The sequence below is a fragment of the Solenopsis invicta genome, chromosome 15 (assembly GCF_016802725.1).
Source record: "Solenopsis invicta isolate M01_SB chromosome 15, UNIL_Sinv_3.0, whole genome shotgun sequence".
In the NCBI taxonomy this organism is placed as follows: Eukaryota; Metazoa; Arthropoda; class Insecta; order Hymenoptera; family Formicidae; genus Solenopsis; species Solenopsis invicta.
The window spans coordinates 10455321-10464995 of record NC_052678.1 but is presented as its reverse complement, the minus strand read 5'-3'; positions in this window follow the sequence as shown (position 1 = coordinate 10464995).

Sequence of the window (9675 nt, the reverse complement as noted above, 5' to 3'; positions counted from 1 at the left end):
TCGCAAAAAAAATTTTACTCAAAAATTTCGAAATTTGCCAGATATAAGTCTTTCCTTTTCAGTTCAGCGATTCGATACATCATGATAAAAGTTATATCTCTTCTGTGGGCTATCAGAACACAGAGATATTGGAGAAATTCGCAAAAAAACCAATTTTACTAAAAAATTTCGAACTTTGACTGTTATAACACTTTCGTCTTTCACTTTAGCGATTCGATCCAGTATGATAAAAGGTAGACCTCTTCTCGGGGCTTTCATAACACAGAGATATTGGAGAAATTAGCAAAAAAAATTTTACTCAAAAATTTCGAAATTTGCCTGATATAAGTCTTTCCTTTTTCAGTTCAGCGATTCGATACATCATGATAAAAGTTATATCTCTTCTTAGGGCTATCAGGACACAGAGATATTGAAGAAATTCGGAAAAAAACCAATTTTACTCAAAAATTTCGAACTTTGACTGATATAAATCTTTCGTCTTTTACTTTAGCGATTCGATCCATTATGATAAATGTTAAAACTCTTCTCGGGGCTATCAGAACACAGAGATATTGGAGAAATTCGCAAAAAAAATTTTCCTCAAAGTTCTCGAACTTTGACTTATATAACTCTTTCGTCTTTCACTTTAGCGATTCGATCCATTATGATAAAAGTTAGAACTCTTCTCGGGGCTCTCAGAACACAGAGATATTAGAGAAATTAACAAGAAAAATTTTACTCAAAAATTTCGAAATTTGCCTGATATAAGTCTTTCCTTTTTCAGTTCAGCGATTCGATACATCATGATAAAAGTTATATCTCTTCTTAGGGCTATCAGAACACAGAGATATTGGAGAAATTCGCAAAAAAACCAATTTTACTAAAAAATTTCGAACTTTGACTGTTATAACACTTTCGTCTTTCACTTTAGCGATTCGATCCATTATGATAAATGTTATAACTCTTCTCGGGGCTATCAGAACACAGAGATATTGGAGAAATTCGCAAAAAAAATTTTACTCAAAAATTTCGAACTTTGACTGATATAACTCTTTCGTCTTTCACTTTAGCGATTCGATCCATTATGATAAAAGGTTATAACTCTTCTCGGGGCTATCAGAACACAGAGATATTGGAGAAATTCGCAAAAAAAATTTTACTCAAAAATTTCGAAATTTGCCTGATATAAGTCTTTCCTTTTTCAGTTCAGCGATTCGATACATCATGATAAAAGTTATATCTCTTCTGTGGGCTATCAGAACACAGAGATATTGGAGAAATTCGCAAAAAAACCAATTTTACTAAAAAATTTCGAACTTTGACTGTTATAACACTTTCGTCTTTCACTTTAGCGATTCGATCCAGTATGATAAAAGTTAGAACTCTTCTCGGGGCTATCAGAACACAGAGATATTGGAGAAATTCGAAAAAAAAATTTTACTCAAAAATTTCGAAATTTGCCTGATATAAGTCTTTCCTTTTTCAGTTCAGCGATTCGAAACATCATGATAAAAGTTATATCTCTTCTGTGGGCTATCAGAACACAGAGATATTGGAGAAATACGCAAAAAAACCAATTTTACTGGAACATTTCGAACTTTGACTGCTATAACAGTTTCGTCTTTTACTTTAGCGATTCGAACCATTATGATAAATGTTATAACTCTTCTCGGGGCTATCAGAACACAGAGATATTGGAGAAATTCGCAAAAAAAATTTTCCTCAAAGTTTTCGAAATTTGACTGATATAAGTCTTTCCTTTTTTAGTTCAGCGATTCGATACAAAATGATAAAAGTTATATCTCTTCTTAAGGCTATCAGGACACAGAGATATTGAAGAAATTCGGAAAAAAACCAATTTTACTCAAAAATTTCGAACTTTGACTGATATAACTCTTTCGTCTTTTACTTTAGCGATTCGATAAATTATGATAAAAGTTAGAACTTTTCTCGGGGCTATCAGAACACAGAGATGTTGGAGAAATTCGCAAAAAAATTTTCCTCAAAATTTTCGAACTTTGACTTATATAACTCTTTCGTCTTTCACTTTAGCATTTCTATCCATTATGATAAAAGTTAGAACGCTTCTCGGGGCTATCAGAACACAGAGATATTGGAGAAATTCGCAAAAAAAATTTTACTCAAAAATTTCGAAATTTGCCTGATATAAGTCTTTCCTTTTTCAGTTCAGCGATTCGATACATCATGATAAAAGTTATATCTCTTCTGTGGGCTATCAGAACACAGAGATATTGGAGAAATTCGCAAAAAAACCAATTTTACTAAGAAATTTCGAACTTTGACTGTTATAACACTTTCGTCTTTCACTTTAGCGATTCGATCCAGTATGATAAAAGGTAGACCTCTTCTCGGGGCTTTCATAACACAGAGATATTGGAGAAATTAGCAAAAAAAATTTTACTCAAAAATTTCGAAATTTGCCTGATATAAGTCTTTCCTTTTTCAGTTCAGCGATTCGATACATCATGATAAAAGTTATATCTCTTCTTAGGGCTATCAGAACACAGAGATATTGAAGAAATTCGGAAAAAAACCAATTTTACTCAAAAATTTCGAACTTTGACTGATATAACTCTTTCGTCTTTTACTTTAGCGATTCGATCCATTATGATAAATGTTATAACTCTTCTCGGGGCTATCAGAACACAGAGATATTGGAGAAATTCGCAAAAAAAATTTTCCTCAAATTTAACGAACTTTGACTTATATAACGCTTTCGTCTTTCACTTTAGCGATTCGATCCATTATGATAAAAGTTAGAACTCTTCTCGGGGCTATCAGAACACAGAGATATTGGAGAAATTCGCAAAAAAAATTTTACTCAAAAATTTCGAAATTTGCCTGATATAAGTCTTTCCTTTTTCAGTTCAGCGATTCGAAACATCATGATAAAAGTTATATCTCTTCTGTGGGCTATCAGAACACAGAGATATTGAAGAAATACGCAAAAAAACCAATTTTACTGAAACATTTCGAACTTTGACTGATATAACACTTTCGTCTTTTACTTTAGCGATTCGATCCATTATGATAAATGTTATAACTCTTCTCGGGGCTATTAGAACACAGAGATATTGGAGAAATTCGAAAAAAAATTTTCCTCAAAGTTCTCGAACTTTGACTTATATAACTCTTTCGTCTTTCACTTTAGCGATTCGATCCATTATGATAAAAGTTAGAACTCTTCTCGGGGCTATCAGAACACAGAGATATTGGAGAAATTCGCAAAAAAAATTTTCCTCAAAGTTTTCGAAATTTGACTGATATAAGTCTTTCCTTTTTTAGTTCAGCGATTCGATACAAAATGATAAAAGTTATATCTCTTCTTAAGGCTATCAGGACACAGAGATATTGAAGAAATTCGGAAAAAAACCAATTTTACTCAAAAATTTCGAACTTTGACTGATATAACTCTTTCGTCTTTTACTTTAGCGATTCGATAAATTATGATAAAAGTTAGAACTTTTCTCGGGGCTATCAGAACACAGAGATGTTGGAGAAATTCGCAAAAAAATTTTCCTCAAAATTTTCGAACTTTGACTTATATAACTCTTTCGTCTTTCACTTTAGCGATTCGATCCATTATGATAAAAGTTAGAACTCTTCTCGGGGCTATCAGAACACAGAGATATTGGAGAAATTAGCAAAAAAAATTTTACTCAAAAATTTCGAAATTTGCCTGATATAAGTCTTTCCTATTACAGATCAGCGATTCGATACATCATGATAAAAGGTATATCTCTTCTTAGGGCTATCAGAACACAGAGATATTGAAGAAATTCGGAAAAAAACCAATTTAATTAATAAATGTCGAACTTTGACTGTTTTAACTCTTTCGTCTTTCACTTTAGCGATTCGATCCATTATGATAAATGTTATAACTCTTCTCGGGGCTATCAGAACACAGAGATATTGGAGAAATTCGCAAAAAAATTTTCCTCAAAATTTTCGAACTTTGACTTATATAACTCTTTCGTCTTTCACTTTAGCGATTCGATCCATTATGATAAAAGTTAGAACTCTTCTCGGGGCTATCAGAACACAGAGATATTGGAGAAATTCGCAAAAAAAATTTTACTCAAAATTTCGAAATTTGACTGATATAAGTCTTTCCTATTTCAGTTCAGCGATTCGATACATCATGATAAAAGTTATATCTCTTCTTAGGGCTATCAGAACACAGAGATATTGGAGAAATTCGCAAAAAACCAATTTTACTCAAACATTTCGAACTTTGACTGATATAAGTCTTTCCTTTTACGTTCAGCGATTCGATCCATCATGATAAATGTTATAACTCTTCTCAGGGCTATCAGAACACAGAGATATTGGAGAAATTCGCAAAAAACCAATTTTACTCAAAATTTTCGAACTTTGACTGATATAACTCTTTCGTTTTTCACTTTAGCGATTCGATCCATTATGATAAAAGTTAGAACTCTTCTCGGGGCTATCAGAACACAGAGATATTGGAGAAATTCGCAAAAAAAATTTTACTCAAAAATTTCGAAATTTGCCTGATATAAGTCTTTCCTTTTTCAGTTCAGCGATTCGATACATCACGATAAAAGTTTTATCTCTTCTGTGGGCTATCAGAACACAGAGATATTGGAGAAATTCGAAAAAAAACCATTTTTACTCAATAATTTCGAACTTTGACTGATATAACGCTTTCGTCTTTCACTTTAGCGATTCGATCCAGTATGATAAAAGTTAGAACTCTTCTCGGGGCTATCAGAACACAGAGATATTGGAGAAATTCGCCAAAAAAATTTTTCTCAAAAATTTCGAAATTTGACTGATATAAGTCTTTCCTTTTTCAGTTCAGCGATTCGATACATCATGATAAAAGTTATATCTCTTCTTAGGGCTATCAGGACACAGAGATATTGAAGAAATTCGGAAAAAAACCAATTTTACTCAAAAATTTCGAACTTTGACTGATATAAATCTTTCGTCTTTTACTTTAGCGATTCGATCCATTATGATAAATGTTATAACTCTTCTCGGGGCTATCAGAACACAGAGATATTGGAGAAATTCGCAAAAAAAATTTTCCTCAAAATTTTCGAACTTTGACTTATATAACGCTTTCGTCTTTCACTTTAGCGATTCGATCCAGTATGATAAAAGTTAGAACTCTTCTCGGGGCTATCAGAACACAGAGATATTGGAGAAATTCGAAAAAAAAATTTTACTCAAAATTTTCGAAATTTGCCTGATATAAGTCTTTCCTTTTTCAGTTCAGCGATTCGAAACATCATGATAAAAGTTATATCTCTTCTGTGGGCTATCAGAACACAGAGATATTGGAGAAATACGCAAAAAAACCAATTTTACTGGAACATTTCGAACTTTGACTGCTATAACACTTTCGTCTTTTACTTTAGCGATTCGAACCATTATGATAAATGTTATAACTCTTCTCGGGGCTATCAGAACACAGAGATATTGGAGAAATTCGCAAAAAAAATTTTACTCAAAAATTTCGAAATTTGACTGATATAAGTCTTTCCTTTTTTAGTTCAGCGATTCGATACAAAATGATAAAAGTTATATTTCTTCTTAAGGCTATCAGGACACAGAGATATTGAAGAAATTCGGAAAAAAACCAATTTTACTCAAAAATTTCGAACTTTGACTGATATAACTCTTTCGTCTCTTACTTTAGCGATTCGATAAATTATGATAAAAGTTAGAACTTTTCTCGGGGCTATCAGAACACAGAGATGTTGGAGAAATTCGCAAAAAAATTTTCCTCAAAATTTTCGAACTTTGACTTATATAACTCTTTCGTCTTTCACTTTAGCATTTCTATCCATTATGATAAAAGTTATAACTCTTCTCGGGGCTATCAGAACAGAGAGATATTGGAGAAATTCGCAAAAAAAATTTTCCTCAAAGTTTTCGAACTTTGACTTATATAACTCTTTCGTTTTTCACTTTAGCGATTCGATCCATTATGGTAAAAGTTAGAACTCTTCTCGGGGCTATCAGAACACAGAGATATTGGAGAAATTCGCAAAAAAAATTTTACTCAAATATTTCGAAATTTGCCTGATATAAGTCTTTCCTTTTTCAGTTCAGCGATTCGATACATCATGATAAAAGTTATATCTCTTCTGTGGGCTATCAGAACACAGAGATATTGGAGAAATTCGCAAAAAAACCAATTTTACTAAAAAATTTCGAACTTTGACTGTTATTACTCTTTCGTCTTTGACTTTAGCGATTCGATCCGGTATGATAAATGTTATAACTCTTCTCGGGGCTATCAGAACACAGAGATATTGGATAAACTCGCAAAAAAAATTTTACTCAAATATTTCGAAATTTGACTGATATAAGTCTTTCCATTTTCAGTTCAGCGATTCGATACATCATGATAAAAGTTATATCTCTTCTTAAGGCTATCAGGACACAGAGATATTGAAGAAATTCGAAAAAAAACCATTTTTACTCAATAATTTCGAACTTTGACTGATATAATTCTTTCGTATTTCACTTTAGCGATTCGATCCATTATGATAAATGTTACAACTCTTCTCGGGGCTATCAGAACACAGAGATATTGGAGAAATTCGCAAAAAAAATTTTACTCAAATATTTCGAAATTTGCCTGATATAAGTCTTTCCTTTTTCAGTTCAGCGATTCGATACATCACGATAGAAGTTATATCTCTTCTGTGGGCTATCAGAACACAGAGATATTGGAGAAATTCGCAAAAAAACCAATTTTACTAAAAAATTTCGAACTTTGACTGTTATTACTCTTTCGTCTTTGACTTTAGCGATTCGATCCGGTATGATAAATGTTATAACTCTTCTCGGGGCTATCAGAACACAGAGATATTGGATAAACTCGCAAAAAAAATTTTACTCAAATATTTCGAAATTTGACTGATATAAGTCTTTCCATTTTCAGTTCAGCGATTCGATACATCATGATAAAAGTTATATCTCTTCTTAAGGCTATCATGACACAGAGATATTGAAGAAATTCGAAAAAAAACCATTTTTACTCAATAATTTCGAACTTTGACTGATATAATTCTTTCGTATTTCACTTTAGCGATTCGATCCATTATGATAAATGTTACAACTCTTCTCAGGGCTATCAGAACACAGAGATATTGGAGAAATTCGCAAAAAAAATTTTACTCAAAAATTTCGAAATTTGACTGATATAAGTCTTTCCTTTTTCAGTTCAGCGGTTCGATACATCATGATAAAAGTTATATCTCTTCTTAGGGCAATCAGGACACAGATATATTGAAGAAATTCGGAAAAAAACCAATTTTACTCAAAAATTTCGAACTTTGACTGATATAACTCTTTCGTCTTTTACTTTAGCGATTCGTTCCATTATGATAAATGTTAGAACTCTTCTCGGGGCTATCAGAACACAGAGATATTGGAGAAACTCGCAAAAAAAATTTTACTCAAAAATTTCGAAATTTGCCAGATATAAGTCTTTCCTTTTCAGTTCAGCGATTCGATACATCATGATAAAAGTTATATCTCTTCTGTGGGCTATCAGAACACAGAGATATTGGAGAAATTCGCAAAAAAAATTTTCCTCAAAATTTTCGAACTTTGACTCATATAACTCTTTCGTCTTTCACTTTAGCTATTCGATCCAGTATGATAAAAGTTAGACCTCTTCTCGGGGCTTTCATAACACAGAGATATTGGAGAAAATCGCCAAAAAAATTTTTCTCAAAAATTTCGAAATTTGCCTGATATAAGTCTTTCCTTTTTCAGTTCAGCGATTCGATACATCATGATAAAAGTTATATCTCTTCTTAGGGCTATCAGGACCCAGAGATATTGAAAAAATTCGGAAAAAAACCAATTTTACTCAAAAATTTCGAACTTTGACTGATATAACTCTTTCGTCTTTTACTTGAGCGATTCGGTCTATTATGATAAATGTTATAACTCTTCTCGGGGCTATCAGAACACAGAGATATTGGAGAATTCGCAAAAAAAATTTTCCTCATAATTTTCGAACTTTGACTTATATAACTCTTTCGTCTTTCACTTTAGCGATTCGATCCAGTATGATAAAAGTTAGACCCCTTCCTGGGGCTTTCATAACACAGAGATATTGGAGAAATTCGCAAAAAAAATTTTTCTCAAATATTTCGAAATTTGCCTGATATAAGTCTTTCCTTTTTCAGTTCAGCGATTCGATACATCATGATAAAAGTTGTGTCTCTTCTTAGGGCTATCAAGACACAGAGATATTGGAGAAATTCGGAAAAAGACCAATTTTACTCAAAAATTTCGAACTTTGACTGATATAACTCTTTCGTCTTTTACTTTAGCGATTCGATAAGTTATGATAAAAGTTAGAACTCTTCTCGGGGCTATCAGAACACAGAGATATTGGAGAAATTCGCAAAAAAACCAATTTTACTAAAAAATTTCGAACTTTGACTGTTATAACTCTTTCGTCTTTCACTTTAGCGATTCGATCCAGTATGATAAAAGTTAGACCTCTTCTCGGGGCTTTCATAACACAGAGATATTGGAGAAATTCGCAAAAAAAATTTTACTCAAAAATTTCGAAATTTGCCTGATATTAGTCTTTCCTTTTTCAGTTCAGCGATTCGATACATCATGATAAAAGTTATATCTCTTCTTAGGGCTATCAGGACACAGAGATATTGAAGAAATTCCCAAAAAAACCAATTTTACTTAAATATTTCGAACTTTGACTGATATATCTCTTTCGTCTTTTACTTTAGCGATTCGATCCATTATAATAAAAGTTAGAACTTTTCTCGGGGCTTTCAGAACACAGAAATATTGGAGAATATGTCAAAAAATATTTTACTCAAAAATTTTGAACTTTGACTGATAAAAGTCTTTCGTTTTTCACGGCCTAAACGTATCACGGAAAACGAGATCGATCGAGAGGGGAGTGAAGAGGAGTGTATCCATAGAGATAACATCGCCGCTTGCTCCTTGTCTATCACCGCGATGCTTTCTCTCTCTAACTGAATGCCTAAACAATTAAAGGACAATGACGTTAAAAGAGAAAGAGACAAAGAGAGAAAGAGAGAGAGTGATTTGCGTCAAGATTTAAAAAAATTAGAAAAGCTAATTTTTTCAAAAGCATAATTTGAAGACATTTAAATAATAAAGAATTTTGTAAAAATAAAAAGATGGTATATTTATTCGTGGAAAGACATTTATTTCTTCTTCATTATATGATGCGATGTTAATTACAATTATTTTTTAAGTACTGCGTAAAATGAATGTTTCTTTATTAAAGAACCAAATTCTCTCTGTTACTATTAAACATCTTTTTTAAGTAAAAATATGATTGCGCAAAATATGGGCATAAACGTATTGATATGTATTAATATCAATGTTAATGTAAATAATTCAGACTATAATAAATAAAAAATTACGCGAAAGTAAACGTAATTAATCATTTGTGCACATTCTCGACCCCTGTTCTGGATGCAACATACGGGAAACGCGTCAGATTTTATTTGCAGCAAAATGGATGTTATCACGGACAACAACCTACATCCATTTCTTGAGAGATGGATGTGGGTTGTTGTCCGTGCTAACATCCACACTGTTTTTAACGGCGGGTTGCAAAATGGATGTGACACGTAGTTCCTATTCTGACCAGAATAGATGTGCGTCACTAGTGTA